General features: G+C 36.8%; 1 long non-coding RNA gene across 2 annotated transcripts in view; it reads left to right on the forward strand.

The window, feature by feature from the left end:
* Nucleotides 1-488: 488 nt before the first annotated feature.
* The window catches only part of LOC116786034, a 41,230-nt gene continuing 18,305 nt past the window's right edge, over nt 489-23,413 (forward strand). The window contains exons 1-2 of one of the 2 annotated variants that reach the window (XR_004356802.1): nt 4,734-4,754; nt 6,162-6,323. This is a non-coding gene — a long non-coding RNA (uncharacterized LOC116786034). Of the gene's footprint in view, nt 651-4,733; nt 4,755-6,161; nt 6,324-23,413 lie in introns of those variants that run through there. The other variant, XR_004356803.1, reaches the window with a different exon arrangement.

Raw genomic sequence — 23,413 nt, forward strand, 5'->3', positions numbered from 1 at the left:
AGTCAGTCCAGATGAGGTAGTGGCATCCTAGCCTGCCAGCTTTATTTTTTCACTGAAGAGCAAGAGTATTGCTCTGTCTTGATGTTTACAACAACTTAAAAGCCAACTAGATTGCTTGGTAGTTTAGATTCCACTCATGTAGGCAGAAAGCAGTCTATCCAATTTCAAGGTATTTCAAATATGCTCTCCAGTCTCATGTATTTATTATACGAATATATAATTTTCTAATGACACCTCTGTAAGCAGATGTCTCCATGCCATTAATATGATTTTCTGCTCACAGCAGTTATATTCCAATACAGACCCATTGGCTTTAGTGAGCTGCTTCAGTATTTATGTAAACATCTTAATAAAACGAGAATATTGCCCACGCTTTTTTCCCTGTTCTAAAATGACACCAGAAACACAATGAACCCAAAAACCACTCACCACAGAGCAACCCCTTGTTTTGTTTCCATCACACAAACACTTTATTTTCCAGCCATGGAAAGAGGATCCTGGAGGGAGAAAACTGCAGTTGACTATGTTCACAACCCCTCCACGCCCCACTGATTTTGCATGATGATGGGAACCCCATACCTGGACACAGGATTGCAACTCCTGTGCTGGGAAGAGCAAGGAGGTACGGCACTCCTGGCTCTGGGCCATGCGTGAGTATTTCATAGTGTAAGACTTGTAAGGTTGGGAAATTTGATATGGCTTTCAGCTATCATCGCATTTCTTGAACTTTAGACACTTGGTACTATTTATCATGCTCTCTGTCATTATTAGCACCTTGCCAAAAATTCTAAGTCACCGTTGAGGTTTCTTTGGTTCTCAGTGCTTTTATAAGTATTCCTTTCATACCTTTATTTCCATACCTTCTCAGTTTTTCTATGCTTTAGAATAGTTAATTGCTCTTAATTTTAATATTTTTCTTTTTTTCAATTAACAATAAATGATTACTGTATTTCTAACTGCTGTTCATTACTTTGTTACAGAGCCAGAAGAGCTTTCAGCTGTACTTATCCCTTCTTGTTTGGGGAACTATGACAATAATACCCCAATATCCCAAGATAAATAGCTTGTATTGAGGTTCACATGCATTTTTCTGTTTAAATTTTCCTTTCCAAGTGTTTTTTCTCTCAGCCTTTCCTAGTCTTGAGGAAGCAAATATTTTTTACATAAATATGTGAAAGTGTTTTCTGTTTCTCTGCAATGATTGCAATCAATTCATGATTTCTGGTCTCTAATCCTTGGATTAGAAGGGCAGTGATATAGAAATATCCTATGCTGTTGGACATTATCTATATCTCACAGAAGCTCTAAGGATATTTTACTTCAGCCTGTGTGAGATGACCACTAACATCTCATCAGTCTCCCCACATTTGAAACTTTTCCACATGTTTTCTGTGCCTTTAAGTCCTTCTCTCCAGATCAAATCTGGTTAATTCAAAGAGACACAGCCACACCAGTTCTCCTCCTTCTGATTTCTAGTTAGCACACTGATCATGTATATTAGAGATTGCGATTAAGCAGTTTAGATGTCTTAGAACCTGCAGATAACAGATGTCCTTCTCTCTCCTCCCTTCCCCCTTCACCATGTAGGTGTTCACCACTTTTACCCACTGCCCATCCAGTGATTTTTGCCATCTCACTATTTGACCCTATGGGGCTTCATTGCACCAAGGGGAATTTTGAGCTCTGCCCTTCGTAGAAGGCATTACAAAGTCCAGCTTGCTTTCTGAAATTACTTCTTTGTTTGAAAGGGGTTGAGTTGATGCTTCTTTGTTCTGCTAGACTATAGAGCACCCTTCTATGCTCTATGCACAACAAATGTCTGTAGAGGCGTTAGTCAGTTATGACCTAATTGGACTTGCGAACTAAAGCTTCACTTTGTTGCTGCCATTCATTCAGAGGAGGGCTCGTCAGAGTGGGGAAAAGTGTTTAGTAGGTAAGTACATTTTGGTGGCTTAGATCCTCCCTTCAGAAATAGCATTTAACACAAGCACTTGCATCATGTAATGTAACCTTGGTCCTGTAGTCTTCTCTATGCGAACAGCTCTGTGCCAGACCTTGCGGCCCCAGTGCACCATATTTAGAGATTTTCAGAACAAGTGCCCATATTTGAATTTCAGAAGTCCTCTGGGATCACAGGTAATCTGAAGCCCAGAGCTAGTGGTTTACTAGCAATGTTATTTCCATTTCAATTAAAACAAAGAGAGAGCAAAGAAAAATTGAAGTAACTAAACAAAGAGGTAGCTACCCAAAGGACATGCAGTATGCAGTAAAAAATTGACTGCTTATGAGATATTGAATCTTTTCCATCTAATCTTCCTAAAACTTTGGTTGATTTGGCAGAGTTTGTCATGTGTGCTCCTGAAGCCTACATGACTGCACGTTCCAGTGGGTCAGCAGAGCTTTTTAGGTATTTATAAAGATGTCCATAGTATAAAGTACACTGTACTCCAACCCAAAATCTAAGAATATGTTTGCCAATTGCCTTGGGGTTTTAATAGGAGATTTTTAACAACCTATTCTCAACTTTCTGTCAATTCCTATATTATAAACAATTTATTTATATATTTTCGTATGAAAGCACTAATTGAGTTGACAGTTTTATATTTCACTTTAAATATTACTATGAGTGCTTAATGACAGAAGACATTTAGTAATCAGTGTTACTGATTTATGATACTGCACACTGAGTTTCTCGTGGTTTTTGTTTCAGACTAAATCAAATATATGCACGAGAAAACTAAATGTCCTTAAAGACGTGTTTAATTCTTTCCTGATTTATGAAATGAGAAATGGTAAATAGGATAGATACATTCGACCATGGTGGCAGTAGTTGTTTGAGAAATTTTGCCAAAGGAGTTAATTTTAGTTTTACCTGATGGATATATATACAAATAATTTTGAAACATAAATAAGATTTAATGTCAAGACAGTTTGACAGTTTGCCTTGAAATCGCTTTTCACCTGCAGACCATGATTCTGAATGCATGAAATAAACTATGAGAAATAATACAAAAAGTGGTCTGTTCATCAGGGGGCGTAGGTGTTTTGATATACACTGTTCAATGAAGAACTGTTCATTATCATCACTGGTTAAAGAATCTCTTTCATTACTAGGTGTAAATATATATATATATGTATCTATCTATCTATCTGTCTGTCTAAAATGATGGTGTTATATGAATCTCATCAAAGAACAATTCATTCCTAATAGCAAAAATCGAAAGTCCAGAGCCCTTTTTATAGTTAGTTTTAATAATATCTTGATTGCCAAACAGACAATTTAAGTCAGTAACTTTCTTATTAAACTTACTTTGAGAGATTCAAATTGCAGCAAATCATAAAACAATCTTCATTTGGTTTAAATTATTCAAAAGGAAATGAGACCCAGTAGAGTGCTCCTGTCTTCCAAGTCTACCATAAAGGCAGTGAAAAAGCACTGTTTAGTTCAAAATGGTATTGAAACTGATTTACACTATCACGTTAAGTGTGCTTCACATTTATTGTTGCTTAGATATTAATGTGTATCATGAACACAGCTCAGTTTATATCTGCATGGACACATTCCAACAAAAGAGGAATTTCTGTAAAGCTGTCAGGAAAACATACCTGTCACTACATAAAAGTACATGCAACACTCTGAATGCTTTACTTTAATGAATTTATTGTGCTATGCTTATCCCAGGCTGTGAGGCAGAGGACAGTGATTTATAACTTGCAGAGCCATAGCCCTGATAGGATGATGAAGGACCGTTTCTCCTCATTATGCCAGCAGAGCTTCTTTTCGTCTCTTCTCTTATTCTCTGTTCATTGTTTGCCCTTGGCATCATCAGTCACCAGGCAGTACAACTTACAAACATTGTTTTGGCTGGCAGAAAATAAATTATTCAGCCAATGATGTGAAATCTATCAAGTTCCTTCTAAACTGCATCTTGAAACCCTATTCAAGCTGATCCATAGTTTAGATAACGTTTGACTTTTAAGAGAGATTCTTCCTTTCTCACTCCTTACTCAGAGCAAGATACATTTCCTTTAATCTTTCAACAGGCAAAGGCTGACCAAATTCCAAGAGCTGTAGTGACTAAATCATTTTTCTCTGAACACTTTTTGCTTTTGTTGCAAACCCCACATAGGCAACTTCGTGGAAGTATAGTTGAGCAGTATTTGTCATCGTGGGTAACCAAATATGAATAACAGCCAACATGGTAATAGTAGCTGAAATTCATTGTTGGAAAGAAAACATATAAACCAGAAAGGTGACAGGGACAAGTCTAAAACCAGAAACAAACAATGCATCATGTTTATCTGCTTAGTAACATCTACATAAAATACTTCAAATTATAAAACCCTGTTTGTTTGAGTGGCTTGGTATAATCTACAAGCAAATCAATTGGCTACAAATGACTGAAGCTGCTGAATGGGGAATTAGATACTTGTATATTTTATCTAAAAAATTAAATAAATTTGGATTACAAATCTGAACAAAAGCAGACACACTGTTATGGCTTTCCTTAAATAGTCCAGCTATCTGACAGAGCTATCATGACCATAATGTAACTATATACACACTAGAACGAAGGAGTAAAGAAGAGGATTTGCAGAATATGAAGGGGAGTCTTTCAGTGCCACACATACATGGATTTCAGACTGTTGGGACAAAGTCTTGAAAAATATCCAGTAACTATCATTATTGCCAACTATGATGTTGGCAACTATGATGTTGCCAACTATATGCCAACTATGATCCCAGACTGAGAGTACCAAAAAATTATTTACTCTGCTATTCCACTACATCTGTATCTTTATATGTGTTTGAATGATTTGAAGTATGATGGGGTTTTTTTAATGGTAGCCATCATAAAATTATGAACCTGAAGTTGCTGCTAGGTTTAACTGACCCACCAGTCTCGGCTGTTGAGAAGTTTCAGACCTGCTGTTGATTCAGAAGAGATGGGGTACAGCCACCTCCACACCAACTACATCAGCTCATTAGCTTTTCTGAAATGCATTAGCAATTGACAGTTTTAGTCCGATCTTTCTGGTACAACAAACATTTGCAGAAGGAAAGACTTCACAGAAAATCTGACCCTCAGAATTACAAAATAATGGATGAAAAATATGTTTGCTGTAAAAAAACTTGGGGGTCCTGTAGTCCTTTTAAAGTAGCAAAGTAGGGAAGTGTGTTTTACTCTTGGTAAGTTTGATTAAGTGCCATATAATATCTCTTGGTTTTTTTTGTTTTAGTCATTGGACTGTCAAAGCTGTAACAGATCTGGCTATCAAACTGTCTAAAGTATTTGTTTTAATGAATGATTTTGTGCTTTGGCAGCCTCTTCAGGCAGAGAAGTTGGTGGATTTTTAAATTACTGTTTGGATACATATGAGATTGGCTGCTGATGTCCATCCAATTTGCTTTTTATCTCTCTGTGAGCACAGCAATTTTTACTGGGATTTTTTTATAATTTTTGAGGAATTTATACAGCTACTTTTTGGTTCTGTGTATACTTCTAATCCTCTCCAAGATCAGCAACTCCACAGATAACTTTCTGGAAATGGCACTGAGTCCAGCTTTCAGCCAAAACAATGTTGACACTGAGTTCAGCACATTCATTCTATTACCTATCAGAGAAAGCTCCTAAAACCAAATTACACCGCAACTACTTAAATTAGATGTAAATATGCAGATTTGCATAATTTGTTGTCTACAGTTTGTAAAGGCAAATGGCGAAAGTTTACAAAGAACTGATTTTAATTTTTAATAAGAAAAAATCCACCAGGTAGAAATAATTCTAGCATTTGCTATCAGTGAATGCTTAATATTGAAATTTCCAAAGTGTTTAAAATAGTTCTATGCACAATTAAGTTGGTATGACTCTTTCTTTATTTTAAATTGTGTATTCTTTTTAAAAAAATTTTAAAAGTACTTTTTTCCCCCCCTTTGAGTACATGTCCCTCTTAACTACTCATTTTCAACCTATAGGTTTGTGAAGAATATGAACAATTACCTCTATGAACTTGTGATATGTACAGCATATATGCTGTACATATCAGAAGTTATGCTGGAGAGTTTACTTTATTTGTCTTAGATTATTTGGCTTGGATATTTTTCAAAGGAAAATAACTGATTTTTACAGGGCTTTTCCTGTTTTCTTTTTTGACAGTAGGCAGAGGTGATAGTCCTGGAGAAGACACAATGCCCACAGCTGTTAGATAGATGTCCCTGAAAACTCTTTTGACTGTTTATCACAGGAAACCTTGCTGTGGTCAGCATTTGTTGTGACTTTTGGTGGAGCAGCTGTTGTGTTGCTGAGTTCATTGAATTGAAGGTAGAGTCAGAGCCAACATCTTCCTTTTGAAGGATGATTTTTTGTAGGTTCCTTTGTTAAATTAATGAGCTTCTGTGCTAAGGGACCTCTTAAAAGTAATTCATATTTCATTGGACACACTTATGACCTCATTTAGTTTTTGTAGATGTATGAAGGAAGACCTTTTTTCTCTTTCTATGGGTAGAGATTGGGTGGGGAAAAAAGAGTAACCTCAGGATCTGAGATACTAAATTCTAATTCTCAGAAGCATACTAAGTCCTTTACAAATAAATATCTGCAGTCTCACTTCTCCAAGTTTTTTATCCTGCTTGAGATATAAGAAAGATATTTAAATCTAAAGAGATTGTAACATCCATGATGTTGAATTGCCATGTTTCAGTCATATCCTTCCCAGCGGGTATTAAATGCCACTCTTATTTTAAACATGGAAGTGTAATTTGGCGGCAGTCTACACGGTGATAATGGTTGTAGAGGTTGCAAAGTCATGGAGTACTAGTATCTGTAATTTTTCAGAGGACCACATTTTAGTCTGCTGTGGGCATGGAAACAGCTGAAACTTCTCTGTTCTGTATAAGATAGTATTTCTTGCCTTACTGTTCAGCATCTGTTTTTCATGCAACATATACCTGTGTCTTCAGTGAAAAATCTATATTAAAACTTCAGATATAACTTTCTGGCTAAAGTTACATAAAATATCCTTCCCTATATTGAAAATGTTACAGGTAATAGGATGTAACTACTATTAGTAAGCATACTGAGCTTCAGAAAGGAATCCTAGACCACTAGAAAGGCCTCCAGTCTCCTGAGTCGCCTCAGTGGTTTTACTTCCAGTATGAGAATGGGTAAGAAACTGCTAATTATTTTCAAACACCAGGCAGAACTGCTCAAGGAAGTAGTAATGGCATATGTAGAATCATATGTAGAATCATATGTATAGCTGTTTTCCTCTAATGGTACTATTTCTAAGTAATGTGGTTAATAATTTACAGCCAAATATACACTTTTAGTCCATCTTATGCCAGAAATCCTCTTTTAAACTTGGATTTAGAGTTTCCTGAGTACATCCGCATATACAGCATCAGGGTATGAAGCTTTTTTTACCTATTGCACCTTTTAACAGATTTCTAATATTAATTTTTCTAATAATGATTAATTTCTAATCACCACTAGAATCACTGTTAGAATCAAGGACTCTCTGCATGTGTTGAACCTTCCAACATGACATTAGAAACAGTAGTTTTGAATCCACTCAAGCTTTGGAAGTTTCTCCCTTTTTTATTTCTTTCTCATATGAAAGAGGTACCTCTCAAAAAATTATGCTTTCCAGAAAATTAGTATTCTTCACATCTTCCTATCACTTTCTGAAAACTATTCAGCTCTTCCTCTTAGGAAGCCACTGTAGACTATTTAATATAGCTGATTATTAAATAAAATGCGTAAAAACGCATTTTGTGTTGTAAATTTTATGTTAAATTATATTATTTACATACTATGTTATGTTGGGCAGAAAGATAAATTAATGGGAATAATAATTCATATCGTAAATCATATGGGCTATTCACTTAAGGGTTGGACTTAATGATCTTTTGGGTCCCTTCTAAATTAGAATATTCTGTGATTCTGTGACACAGCCCAAAACTGAACTCACCTCTGTGAATAAAGTAAAATAAAAAATTGAAATAAAGCAGTTTCAAATGTAACTGATACACCTCAGGATTTGTCTTTTCATTATATTTCCTAAGCTAGGAAATTAATATGATATCGTCATTCTAGTGATATTTGCCTGTCTCTCCCCTGAGTGCTTGACCATTTCCTTGCTAACTGTTGTAGTATCCCTTTGGCAACTGGGGTCACACAGATGGAGAATAGCCCTACCAGACCTGTGCAGACTGTTAACACAAAGTAGGCTTTTCCTGTGGAAAAACTGACACTTGCTCTGTAGTGAATTTTCCATACCCTTCACTTTTAAATTGAACTGTCAGCAGGCACTATACTTAACAAGTCTACTTTATATGCTATTCATTAGATGTCTGCTAATAAATGACTGACAAGGCAAATCTGAAAGATTTCATCAGTAATCTGTCAAAATGCAGCATGATTAACTCTCAAAACTTAGAAGTTACTGTCATGAGGGTTGTCAGTTTGACTTCATTTGTTTGCTTCACTTGGTTTGGCTGGCAAAACCTATCTTTGTTTAAAATCATGCCCCTGGGACTATCTGCCTGGTTCATTTTGTCTTTGGAATGGCTTTCTACTCAATGCTGGAGTCACGTACTTCACACTGAATTGGTATTGGAGAAGATAGACAAGTGTTCTGGAAAAGCCACTGGTTTCCCACTTTATGGTGGTACCCTCTCCTAGTCTGCACAAGTAGTGCGGTGTATGATTTATCCTTTAGTTTATACCACTCACACAGATCCATTTCAGAAGCTAGAGAAGGCTTAGATAATGACACAAGGTTGGCTTCTGGTTTCAAAGCTTATTGGAATCTAAGATTTTTACACTGATTCAAGTAACTTTGAATCCAGTCTTTGACCATGGTGTTTTGTGAATGTGGTTTTTACAGTTTAAGATGTTCTGATCTATGAGGTAGAAATTGTGATAATTTTTATGCACTACAGAGGGATCCAAAACTCATGCTGTGACATCTCCTTTTTCAAGGAGTCTTTAAATAAACTGCTCTGGAGAGAGCCACATGTAGAATCCAAGCAGAAGCCAGAAAGCAAACCAACAGTTGGGTAGTAGGGTCGGTTTTGATTCTAGTAGGCAAGATCATTCCCTAATCTTCCTTTACTATGGGTGTATCTGTTACGCATACGGCCATATCTACTGTAGCATCAGTGTACTGATACACTGTATTACCAAAGTATGGATATAGCTTGTACAAGCAATGCTGCACTTAACCTGCTCTTGGATGGAACGAGGAGGCCAAAATGGAATTAAACACTGGTGCACTTCCCATTCTACCTTTGGCTGACAAAAATACACCAGTGGGAGACTGAGTCCAAAGTATTAAGTGACCAGCAAGAGCACTTAAAATCCTTTTAAACCAGGTCAGACACAATAATCTTTTTTCTTTGTTAGACTTACTAGATTCCGTTCCATAATGTATTCTTCTGGCAGAGATTCTGCATGTGGAGAAGGTCCTATATGTGTTTCAAAAGCTATAGGTGTTGTTGATTATTTCACATCAGCGTAGATTTTCAGCAAATACTTTCCCTACGGTGTTTAGATCCATGGAGAGAATATGCAGATTTCCGTGTTACATCTTTTTCTCTTGCTTCAAATGGTTGCTGCTATATAGAACTAAATCCTGAAGCCATTATTTATTAAAGTTCGTTTATTTCTGAAAGAACTTTACATGAAGTTTTGGTGACAGTTGAAATTTATGGATATGTCCTAGCACCATTATTTGATCATAGATCCTCTTGTAGGATGTCTGGCCTGGATTAAGCCTACCTGGCTGCAGGTAGTTCTGCAGTCTCTTTGGGATTCCTACTGTAATCCTTTAAATCCTGGGCTATCATGTACCCAGGATTTAAATGCCCTTATCTTAAATGCCCTTATCTTTCCCTAACAGCTTAGAGGGAATGAAAGATGGCAAACCTCCTAATTTAGCCCCTGGAGACAGGAGACTGAAAAGCAAGTTGAGCCCATGTGAAGACAGCTTGAAACATGATGGTAGGAAGACGGATCTGTAATTGTAGAAAGGGTGCATTTCACTCATTTAATCCAGAAAACATATGGCTTAGTTGAAGGTGCTATTGTAGAAGAATTGTGCACATGGAAACTTATTAAGAAATTCAAAATAATTCCTTTTTTTGCCAGAAGGTCTACAGCATTAGGAAGTAGGCAACTTACAGGTCAAATATCAAACAATGTAGCCTTGTCTTTCTCAGGATTTTGGTGTAACACAAGGTGACATATTTTATGAGTTAAATTGCCGTGTTATGCAAAAGCTTAATTTTTCAGGTGATATAGATAAATATTTGCTTTTTATTTTCAGGTTTCCAAGTGAAGTGGTTGAGAACAGAGATTTTCAATTTTTACAGCTGTCCCCAAATGTCCTGTCCTGCCTTTTCATCTGTAGATTTTTTAATTTATAATTCAGTTTTCACTCTTGAAGTAAGATACTGTTAAAATCTTGTAAATAGGTGATAAAATACTGAATTTTCTGAGTGGTTCATCATCTTTCCTTCAACCTTCTAAAACATTAAAATGTTTCAGCATCTTTCCAAACACTCAATAATTCAGCAGAATTACTTGTGCTCAAATTAAGTATGCACATAGCTGTTTTCAGGGATTGGATTGCCCACTCATACTTTTAAAATCCAAGCCTGTGTAGTAATATTCAAGTTCATGTTGAGGAGAGCAGTTGTCCAGCTGCTTCAGAGTTGCTCTCAGGAGCACATCAGCTCTGTTTCAGCAAAGGAGAGTGTTGGTTGTTTTGGGTTTTTTAAACTTCATAGAATCGTAGAATGTTTGGATCAGAAGGGACCATAAAGATCATCTAGTTCCAACCCTGCTGTTATGGACATCCACTAGATGAGACTCCTCAGAGTGTAGCCTTGAACACTTCCTGGGAGGGGGCCATCCACAACTTCTCTGACCAACCTTTTCCAGTGCCTCACCACCCTCATAGCAAAGAATCTCTTCCTAACGTCTAATCTAAACCTACTCTCTTTCAGTCTGAAGCCATTCTTCCCTGTCCTGTCACTACATGTCTTTGTAAAAAATTTCTCTTTGAGCTTCTTGTAGGATCCCTGAAAATTTCTTGAGAGTGCACTCGATCCCTTTGACTATGTTGGAAAAGATAACATTAAATAACACTGGTCCCAGTACAGACCTCTTCTAAGGTATATCACTTGTCACTGATGTCCATTGGGACTCTGAGCCATTGATTACTAACCTCTAGATGCGACTGCCCAACCAGTTCCTTATCCATCTAACAGTCCACCCATCAAATCCATCTCTCCATTTTAGAGAGAAAGATGTTGGGGGGGCTTTACAGAAAGTCTTTACAGAAGTCCAGATAAATGACATCTGTAGCCCTTTCCCTGTCCGCTGGTGTAGTTACTCCATCATAGAAGGTCACTGTGTTGGTCAGGCAGGACTTGCCCTTGGTAAAGCTTTGCTGGCTGTCTTGAATCACCCCCATGTCTTCCATTTGCCTTATCGTAGCTTCTAGGAGGATCTGTTCCATAATCTTCCAGGCACAGAGGCTGACAGGACTGTAGTTACCAGGGTCCTTCTTTTTATCCTTTTTAAAGAGAGTACAATGCCTCCCTTTTTCCAGTCACCTGGGACTTCACCAGACTGCTGTGACTTTTCAAATATCATGTAAAGTGGCTTGGCAACTGTATTAGCCAGTTCCCTCAGGATTCCGGGATGCATCTCATTGGATCCCATAGACTTAAGTACACTCTGGTCATGAACCGAATTTTTACTTACGATGGGAAGCACTTTGCTTTCCCAGTCCCCATCCTGCTATCCATCCACTCAAGAGGTATGGGAAGGGACACTGTCATTGAAGACTGAGGCAAAGAATTGTTGAGTACCTCAAACTTCTCCTCATCCGTTGCTACCAGTTTACCAGTGTTGTTTTATTAGGGTAGGATACACCTTCTTTGACCTTCCTTTTCTGATTCACATACCTGTAGAAGCTGTTGCTGTTATTCTTTGTGACCCTTACCAGGTTCAGTTCCAGCTTCACCTTGGCCTTCCTCACCCCATCCCTACACAACCAAATTTCATCTCTATACTCTTTCAGGTTTACTGTCCTCATTTCCAATGCTTGCACATTTACTTCTTTCCCTTTAGTTTGACCAGCAGTTCCCTACTCAGCCATGCCAGTCTCTTACCTTCCTTGCCTGATTTCTTGCTCCTGGGGATTGCTAGTTCTTGCACTGTATGGAAGACTTCCATAAAGATCTGCTAGCTCTGTTCCACTCCCTTGTCCCTGAAGACACTCTCCCAGGGGATCCTACTGACTATTTCCTTGAAGAGCTGGAAATTTGCTTTACTAAAGTTCAGGGGCCTGACTTTACTCCTTACCTGACCCATATCCCTCAGGACTGCAAACTCCACCAATGTGCAATCCCCTCAGTGCAGGCTGCCTCCAATCTTGACATTCCCAATTAGCTCGATTACATTAGTGACTATCAGACCAGGTATCGCATCCCCTCTGGTAGAGCTGTCTATTACCTGGCTCAAGAAGTTATAGCCTCCATGCATTCTGAAAGTCTCCTGCATTGCCTGTCTCCTGCAGCTCTCTGTGCTACCTTCCCAGCAGATGTCGGGGTGGTTGAAGTCCTCCAGCAGGACAAGCATAACTGTGATTACCTTGTTTGAGACTTGGCCTTAGTTTGTGTTTCTCTTCTCAGTAATGGTGCCTGATAAGTCCTTCTAAATATAGTTGAACAAGTTCAGATACCACATATCATCAGTGAACAGAGAAACATAAAGTCCTCTTTGCTTCCTCTAAGCAAATCTGGACATTAAATCAGCCAGACTCCCAACTGCTTTACATTTGTAACTTAAGAAATAGAAATGTGATACATGCTGAGAAGCTCTGACTGCAGAAAGGTGTTAAAATAATGAGCAATTTATTTTGAGGGATATTAAGAGTTTAGGTCTGACTGTTTGCAATGAGGAAAAACAAAAGTAATACAGTTAAAGTATATGAAATTACATTGGTGTGAAAACAGTATGAAGCAGGTCAGAAATAAAGGGTTCCAAATATATTTTCTCATTCAACTGTATTGATAAGCAAAATAAAACATTTCAGGTAATATAAAAATGTTTTATATTCATATATATTAGGAAGACAAAATTATTCTACAGTATTTCTTCTGTTTGTGTACCTCAGCTTTATTGCATATATCTGAGACCCAGTCCTTTAACCCCTGTTCACCTTGAAATGGTCATCTTATCCAAATGATCCCATTAAAGCCTGTAGGTTCACTGTGGTGGATAATGTCTGAAGGTCCCAACCTTCAATTGATATGAGTTGGTTTTGAAAAAGGTCCATATTAGATTAAAATACCGTTATAGTTTTCTGGTTTAAAACAAACTCACTTATTTTCCTGGTTACAATAGATTTATGCAAAAATTGAAATATAAATGCTTTTATTTTATAGTGCATTTAAATGCTTTAATAGAAGTCTTGTACATCAAAATGCCCACAAAGTATGTTTTTTATACCTTTGTCTGTTGGGGTTATGGAAAAATTCTAGAGAGTAATTTTGTCATCCTATTATTCTCTGGATAGCAGCAAATGAAAATGCTGGATCAAAGCATTCTACTTTTATCTCGAAGAAGGCTAAAAGTCAGAAAAATATAATATAAAAGCTCAAGCATTCTTTTTAGGTTTCATCAGGTCACAATGGTGGTAACTTCTGCTTCACTGTGTAATGTACTGTCATGTCACCTCAGATAGAACAGGAAAGGATTTGGCATGGTGTCACCTGAGATCATTATGGCCAGGACTTATTCTCTGTCATTTAGAAATAACCCCCTCCCAAGAAAATAGTTGTAGGAAGACACTGAGGAGAAAAAACTCATGTTTTGGTATTTCTCATTTGTAAATACGTACAAGAGCATTTCAAAATATGTTATTATTAAATTAAGCCAGTATGTGCCACAGTGATGTAAGTTCCACCCTTCATTAGGAACCATTATACTTTTTTAGGGAAAAAAGTTTGATTAAACCAGAAAAGATTTTGTTCTAATCACTGAAATATGTTGCCTAGAGGCAAGACACTGTGTATCTCTTTCCCTACATTCTTATAAGGAATTAAAATTGGAATGTTATTCTTGTTTCTCATGATTTTGAGGTATTATTTGTTCTTTCAGACAGTTCTGAATTGAGTATTCCAATATAAGACTGTCATGATGGTTTTGTTCTCATTTTCCCACCCTCCCCAAAACTTCTTCAACCTGACAATGAGATCATTCTTCTGGTATTCTAGCCTGACATGGAAAACAACAAAAATCTCACGTATCTGCATTTACATGATTATCATGCAGATTTCATATAATAATTTTTCTTGAATGCTTTTGAACATGTATTGTTAAAGGGTAACATGTAGACATGCAGAAGTCATCTTGTGAGTTATTGTAATTAATGTAATGTAATGTAAAGTATAAATATAGTATAAAGTTAATGTAATTCTTAATATACATAGAATGACAAAATCTAGCCCCAAAACTCCAGTTTGGAATGGCCTTTATGTTTTTTTCCTTACAAGGAACCATTTAACTTGTAGATTTCTGAAACTACCATGTTATATATACATCTCAGTTAAATTTATATATCTTAGTTGTAATTTAAAATTTTGGCATTGATTGCAGCTAATAAAAACTGTATCTTTTTTATTCTGCTTAGTATTCTATATTCTATGCAAGTCACATTATGTAAAGTCCTACATGTCAGGTAATAAGAATTCAGAAACAAAACCTGTTTTTGTCTAGGCAGCTCACTTCAAGCTAATTGCAAATGAAATAACTTGGCTCAAGCAACCCCCTCTGTTGTTGTGGGTCATTCTGAACAAATCAAGCTAAACTTGAAAATTATCTGTTCACAGGATGAGAAAGAACTGGAAGGTTTTCAGGTTAATTTGACATTGTTCTGGCTTCTTTTCAACCTTCTGGTTTCTGGTGGAGAAAAGGTAAAAGCCCACTGGTAGTGGAAATGAGAGTTGGGGTTTTGTAGTTTGTTTTTTTTTTTTTTTAAACTTACCTATTTATACTAATATCAAAGGAATAACTTCTGGTAAACCAGCTAATCTCAAAGTTTAGTGGAGAAAGTGACAAAAAGTCATTTTTTGCTGCACAGATGGTTCATGACAAACACAGCAGGAGCAACAGGAAAGCATTAATTTGTTCAGTTCAAGAGATCTGCTAGTCTGCTGATAGTGTCATCAGAAATATTTACAGCTGAATAGGTAGAAGCAGAGATCTTCATGTTCAACTGTTTTTTCTATCTTAGCGAAACTTGCTCTCTAAGTACTGTATCATTGCAGTCCTAATTCATAAATATGTTTAAATTTTAAACATGCTTCTGAATTAATTTGTAATAAGATTCCACTACTTCATGAATGAAAAATGTTCTGTTCAGTGAAATCAAAGGCAATCTAAGTGCCACACAAATTCGTGGACAGCCTAATAGATAAATACAAGATGATTACTGTGCATGGATTTGTTCTTAATATAACTTGGTTAACAGATAGAGTTTGAATTACGTAGATTCTTCTTATGTATTATTTCATCTAATATTTGACATTCATCAGGTAATTCTACAATGCTTTTTAATGCAACCATTACCAAAATATCAACTTATTAAAAAATTAATGAAATATGCATTTTTGATCCTCAGATTTTAGAGACTGAATTTAATCATCACTGTCATGAAATATGTTGATTCTTGGTGTTGCAGATATATGTGTGGAATAAATAATGTACTGGGACCCAATCCATGTTCCACAGAGGGATGACTGACATCAGTGAGAATATGCCTCCATATGCAACTCTGCGTCGCCACACCATTAAAAGCCTGATTTTTCCAGCTTTCATTTTCAGAAATTTTAAAAAAACCCAAACATAAACACAAATATCATAATCCTTCAGTGTATAATCTAAATGAAAGACATGGTTGAAAGCCCAAGCATTACCAAGGTTAGTATTATGGTGCACTGTGCTAATTATTTTATTACTTTCCAGGAGACATCAGCTTTATTTAAGAACTTGTATTTAACATATAGCTGTGTTTTTCTGTTTATGCATTTATATATGTGTAATAAATGGTACCATACTCATCATCATGACTAGGCTTTGCGAACGAAGATTTGGGAAGGGCTCTACCCGCGTTTGTTACAAGTGCGCTGCTGGCTAAAAAGGCCAGTACGAGATAGGCACGACCAGTTGCAAAAGGCACAACAGAAAGACTCCTTAGGTGGAATATTCTGCTAGACACAATTCTTTCTGTGTTGTCTTTTCTCCTCCAGAGTGATCCTGCGTGCTTTCTCAAAGGCATCAGCAGCGTTATAGATGGTGTGTCTCCAGATCTCCCAATCGGAGGCCAGAGTAGACCAGTTATGATGATCAGTATGGCCAAGGCTGAGATGTTGTTTCAGGGAGTCCTTGTATCTTTTCTTTGGGACTCCTCTCATGCAGCAGCCGGTGGCAAGTTCACCATAAAGCAGGATCTTAGGGAGGTGGTGGTCCTTCATCTTGGAGATGTGCCCTACCCAGCGCAGCTGTGTTCTCAGCAACATGGGCTCAATACTTGTGACTGCTGCTTGTTCTAGAACAGACGTATTGGTCCCATAATCTAACCAGTGGATGTTTAGGTTTGTACAGAGACAGCGTTGATGGAAGTGTTCTAGGAGACACAGGTGGTGGCGGTAGATGACCCATGATAAGAGATCCATATAAGAGAGTAGACAGCACTATGGCTTTGTAAACACTGATCTTTGTACTTTTCTTCATGTGTTTATTTCGCCAAACTCTTTTATGAAGCTTTCCAAAAGCACTATATGCCTTTGCTAACCTGTTGTCTATCTCTCCGTCAATCTTACCGTCCGAGGAGATGAGGCTACCTAGGTGATTAAACTGCTGGACTGATTTGAGCTCTGATTGGCCAATGGTGATATGGGGATGATGGAAGACTTCCTGAGGTGCCAGTTGATATAGAACTTCTGTCTTCTTTAAACTGACTTCCAGCCCAAAGAGCTTAGCAGCTCTTTACTACTGCTATCTGAGTATATGGGCAGGGCATGAAATTCATATGATCAAATCAGATATGTAAAAGTAAGTGGTTTTCCCTCCAGATACTTGAAAAATTGCTTCTAGCAGAGGTAATGGATCCTTCAGCCATGCAGCTACTGAAAAAAAAAAAAAAAGGCATGTTTTTTCATGTGTCCTCCCCTACTGAGTTTGCTACTAGCTGATTCCAGACCATTGCTATTAATCCACCCTCTGAACCTGGATCTATCAAACACCATTGTGTGTTCTGTTCGAAGGAAAAGGAAGGTGAAGTTCAGCCCGTAGACCATTATAATTTTTTTTAAACTCTGAGTTAATTCCTGAATTCATTCTTGAACCATGTCTGGACAGATAGATGCAAATTAAAACTGGGGAGAATTTAACTCACTGTTTGCTTTTTTTATTTTTAAATTTCTTTCATTGATAAAATGTTGCTTGTCCAAAACATAAATTTAACATTGTTTTGTTTAAAGAAGACAGGACACTGTCTTTTGCCAGTAATTACTGGCACTATTATTATTGCCCATAGTTGCTTTCATTTTATCTATAGAATGGTGGAAAATCCTGTCTTCCTGGAAAGTTTTTGGTATTGTAGTTATGACTTTTCTTGCTACCCTTTTACCTTCATGATGTACCTGCAAACAGCTTGTCTGCCAAAGTCATTGGCTTAGCAGAACAAGTGTAATGGCTACTAATACATTACCTACCTAAGGAATTATCCTGCAAGTCAACAGTTTGATTGATGAGTGCAGTCTGTATCCTTGACTAAAGGAGAATCAAGGCTTAGATCTGTGGTGGTTTTGCTGGTCTCCAGGGTAGAGTGTGCATGTCAACTTAATGTGTGAAATTACAAGTGAATACATGCTTAGCACCAACAAGGAACTCGTATTTAAGAGAGGCAGAAATGTTCCTTTAGCAATGTATAAATAAAAGTTTTGTAAATATAGAAAAAGGCAAACCAGAAAGGAGACAATTCAACAATGAAAGGAAATATGAGAATTTTCTAGTCTTGTTTCTAACAACTGCTTCTAACTTAATTTAACAAGTGATATATGTGACCAAACATATATACATATATTTACAGAACCAAGGGTACTAAACCTCTTATAGGGAAATCAAGGACACTGAAACTGGCAACAGTGGTTACTGTCAAACCTTTTTGGGTAAAGAGAAGTAATAGTTTCAGATTCAAGATGAAAAAAGGGATTGATTAAAAAGCTGTAGTTTCTGAAAAGAAAATGGATGTATCATATGAACACTGTGAAGTCAGAGAATAAATATTTCCTTTTTTTTTTACATTATTTTGATCTAATTATAATTAATCTAATATTCCCAGAGATTGTTAATATCTAGATCTTATAGAAAGAGGACAGATATTACTGAACTAATGGAGCTGCTTTTTGGAAATACACAGAAAACTATAAATTCATGCACACATACAAAAGCAAGAAAGGCATTTCTCCTTACAAAGACAAGAAATAATGCTCCTGCATATTATATTTTATAGCTCTTCATTCTTTTCAGGTTGAAATAATGGAAAATATTAAAAATAAAATCTCACCACTGAGTTATCAGTAATGTTTGATTTAAAAAAAAATAAACAAACAACCCCCCAGCTTTCTAGGTAATCTCGGTTTGTTGGTTTTTCTTTTCTATTATGATTTTTAGCAAGGTTTTAGAATTAGTGAGTGGGGTATATCCAGAGTATATGTAGAACACTGAGACTTCAGTAAATTACTTCATATTGTCTCACAGCAACTGATTTCACAAAATAACAACTAATCAAAATTGGTTTGTACTGTAACACCAGCACACAAGCTCCAAACTGGCTACCAGACAAAGCACTGATGAATGGATGCATACTGAATTGCAGAGAGAAGCCAAGTAGCTATTTTTGTGCAGGCTGTACTTAGTTATACCAGGGCTGGATGGAGTTCATTGTTTCTTCAATTTTTTAAGATAACAAAAACAAAATGAGCATAATAAATCCTCATTCTTTTTGATGAAAATTTTCTGAGTCATAAGGGCAATTTCACAGTTGGGCTGGGTTTGACAGTCTCAACAGAATAGAGGATGGAAAATAAACTGCTTCCTCAGTCATTCCCTCCAAGGTTAGGGCTATGGACAAGGCCTGCTGATTGAGCAGTGATGAGGATTGCAGTTTTATTGCTGTTGAGAGCAGCTTGTCTCAGAGACATCAGACTGACTTGCAGTAGTTTTGTACCATGGACATTTCTTTATAGCTGTTTCCTCTCTGTTTCATGGGGAAAACTGGGAGGGGAAGGATTGAAACATCTGAGCTTAGCTATCTACCTCCAAGTGTCTACGCTCCCTTGGTAAGAGATGGAGATCTAGGCAAGATGGTCAGGAGAACAGCTCAATTCACCCTGAAGTAAATACTGGGGGTTTTTTCACTAGTGATGTGCTGAGTAATTCTTCATTGTAACTGGAGTTTTGACACTGCTCACATCATCATCTGTATTTATTTATCATCCTCTGTGAACTGAACCCCAACCCCTTTTTCTTAGGTGCTGCTGTGAACAAAGCAAAACAAAAAAATGCTTGGCGGAATTGAGTCTGAAAAATGTACACCAATCCTAGACTGGGACTTGGCTGTACTTCCCTGAAGCAGAGCTTGGAGAGCCATATTCACTGCTTAAGTGATTAAAATGTAGGCCTTAATATTGATAGCATTGCAGACAATATTTCAGAGCTTTGGGACTCCCTGTGCTGAAGCTGAGAGCCTCTCATCTCTGTCCTTTGCTTGTCTGTTATAGTAGCTGAGATACCATGTATCCAAATGCATCACTGAAACATTTATGAGTTAGAAATAACCATAGTCATCTGTAGCTCACAGTTGCTAATGGCTAGAGACATCCTGTTCCCCAAAATAGGGCCAAAAGAGAACTAGGATTTGGACAACAATTTCAAGTCTGACGTATGGTCAGAATAATCCTACCACTATAAATGACAAATGCGATTTACAGGATTAGACTGCTTTCTACTCTTTGCCAGCAAGAATGGCAACATCACATGTTGCAGAGTTCTTTTGCATGAATCAGCCACCAAAACTAAGCACTGACTGCTCTTAAGTATAGGGGAACTATGAAATCCTCTCATCACATATTGAACCAGGTGCAAAATAAGCACGTATTTTGATTACTCCCCTTGTCTCCGTTTCAATTTACTACAGGTTAAGAAATCTTGAAAAGCATCTGTCAAAACTTTTGAAACTAATCAATGTTATTTCTGGCAGTAAAGGAAAAACTTTGCCATTTCAAATTAGAAGAAATCTGGTCAGAAAATAGATTTCTTCACTGAATTCTGAAGAAACTAATAGAACACACCAAAAGTCTTTCAGCTCTGGTCCCATCTCAGGCTTCTAGTTCCCAAGTAGTAGGCATCAAGTTTGAACAAGGCACTAAACCATCAATCAGAGTTCAGCCTCAGGCACAGAACAGAGATTACTTTAGCTGTATCAAACTGTGACCTATTTGCAAGATCCTGTAAGAACTTGCTCTCAGTATTGCTGTCTGTGCTGCTTTTAACACAGTGAATTACAAATTATTTCCATCTTACCTTTGTTATAAACTTTTACTCTATTATTTTTGTTTTATAGTTATATAGAATCTGAAGACAGACATTGCAATCATTAACCCATTCAGCAAAAATGTAACATATATGCAATATAAAGCATATGCAACACTTTTGGTAGGATATATATAGTCCTTGATGGAACGGAACAGCTATAAGGGAAGCATTTGTGAAATGCTTAATAAACATTGTGCTCTACAGGATAACATCACTCCCATTTTTAAAAAGGGAAGAAAGGAACATCAGTGAACTTTGCCTCTGTGCCTGGGAAAAGCAGATCCTCCTAGAAGAGGATCTTTTATGTGCTAAGGCACATAAAAGACAAGGAGATGATCCGAGGCAGCCAGCACAGCTTTACTAATGGCAAATTGTGTCTGACAATTTTGGTGGCCTTCTGTGATGGAACAAAGTCAACAGTCGACAAGGGAAGACAGACAATCTAGAAGTTGTGGACACCCAATCCCTGGAAGTGTTTAAGGCCAGGCTGGATAGGGCCTTGAGCAACCTGATCTAGACAATTGCATTCCTGCAAATGGCAGGGGTATTGGAACTAGATTATCTTTAAGGTCCCTTCCAGCCCTAACATTTCTATGATTGCATGATTTCTTATCTCTGACCTCTTCACTATATATTTGGGGTTTTTTTTCCTCCCTGACATAAGTAATAACACTACCTTAATTTCTGCTTCTAAGTCTGATTTGGGGTAGTTTTGTTTAATTTTGTTAATCATGAAAAAATTGAACTTAAAATACTTATTAACTGCAGTTTCAGAATTTCTGAGGAAAATCACAAGTACCTATGATCCTTAGGTTAATGATAAGCAGTAAATCAAACTTTTAATGTCTCTATTGCATCCTTGATGAAGAACAGTTTTTGTGATAAAAATAAAAATTATATATTATACATCTGTTTTTTCCTATGAAAGATGCAAAGACATATCAATAACTGGTTAACCTTTCCTTATTTAAGGGAGATACCAGACACAAAAATAAAAAATGGAAAGATATAGATATAGGCTTATTGAAAAAGAATATATCGTTACGGAGAATGTGTTCTGTCAGTGGCTTACATTCAGATACTTCAAATAAAACTTTAATATAATCATAGGAAAAAAAGAAAACCTTATGTAGTAATTATATGAAACCAAACATCCATTTCTGAAGGTCAGTAGTATAATAAACAGCAAAATGTGCCCAGAATTGGTTTGCATGTGATACCATTTGTCCTTTATGGAGGAGAAGAGCAAAGCAAATTTTCTCTGAAAAGAAATTAGATGTATCTGAGGCTTTGCTACCACGGAATTAGGTAGTATTGCTTTGCAACCTTTTATCAGTGTATGTATGAGAGACTTTTGGAAGTAAAAAAAAAAAAAACCACAAATAGGATGAGAAATCACATTTGCTCAATTCCAGCAAGTGAAACAGAACTGCACAGCTATCAAAAATAAAACCCAGCATGTAATTCTAAAATGTCACCTTACTTAAAGTAAACCTCTAAACAACTCACACTGCAAGTAATCATTGAGATAGACTTATATCAGACAAATCTCTCAGGTATTTTATACCAAATCATTAAAAGTTCAAATTTTTCTTTACATATGGTGTTGAGCAACTCTGGCATATAGCATTAAACAATTTTTAATCAGTTTTGCATGAATGGGTAGCGGTAACTACATTTTGTGAGTGTCCTTTTGTAGTTGCTCTGTGTGTCTTAACTGTGCTGACTTCTAGAACTTGAGTAGTCTGAAGTAAAAAGCAGATATCAGAGTAGTTAGAAAGGGGCCATTTTGGAAAAGGGTAGATTTTTCAAATCTTGGAAACTTTGAAGTCAAAATGCCACTTGGAAAGCTCCAGGGTGAGATTTTCTTTAAACCTAGCAAGATTAGGGTTTTGTATCAGAATTTAGGTTTAACGTTTCAGTTCTACCCCCTTAGACCTTCTTCAGGCGCAGGTTTCAGCTTTGAAATATTCCCAAATAATACCAGGAGTGATTTTTTTTTTCTAAGAGATGCATTGAAAAGCCTACATACAGGTATGAGAAAAGAATCCTTGTTCTGTGACTGTTTCCTCACTGACAGATGCTTTTGAGGGCTGTCAGTTGACCATTCCTTAATCCACTCATTGTGGGTTGTACTTATATTTTGTAGTGGTCATTATTAAATCAGCTCAGCTTTCTTATGGTAAATTACAGATTGGTCTCTGAACCATCTGCGACTGTGTATCTGAATGTATAAGCTGGTGGGTGCTTATTTAGAAACAAGGCAAGTGAACTGATGATGGTTCAGAAAGGAAGAGAAGTTTAAAAAAGAGCCTGGTTTCTAAACATCTGAAAAGAAATGGTTGCTTTGTGTGGTGCATCTTGACCAGGCTGCAGTCCATGCTGTGCCAGCACTGCAATTGAGAAGCAGTGCTGCAACATTGGCAGCCATCTTCCAAAATTTCAAATTTTATATATTCTTCTAACTATAGTGATATATACCTCAAAGACATTTGTTTTAAAGTGATAAATGTACGCATTTTGCCTCAGTGAAGAATGTACAAAAGACTCTTTAAAGTAATACAAGCATCAAATTTGGAGTTATGTATTATGGGATTTAATGTGGAATAACTTTTGAGATAATGAGCTAACATTTCCTGTCTTCTAGAGAAAATTATATATAAGCAGTACAACAGTGACTTGCACCAATAACATAAAAGATATTTTTGTGTTTATGTGTTACTCGTTAAATGAAA

This window comes from Chiroxiphia lanceolata, chromosome 4 (genome assembly GCF_009829145.1).
Source record: "Chiroxiphia lanceolata isolate bChiLan1 chromosome 4, bChiLan1.pri, whole genome shotgun sequence".
NCBI classification, from domain to species: Eukaryota; Metazoa; Chordata; class Aves; order Passeriformes; family Pipridae; genus Chiroxiphia; species Chiroxiphia lanceolata.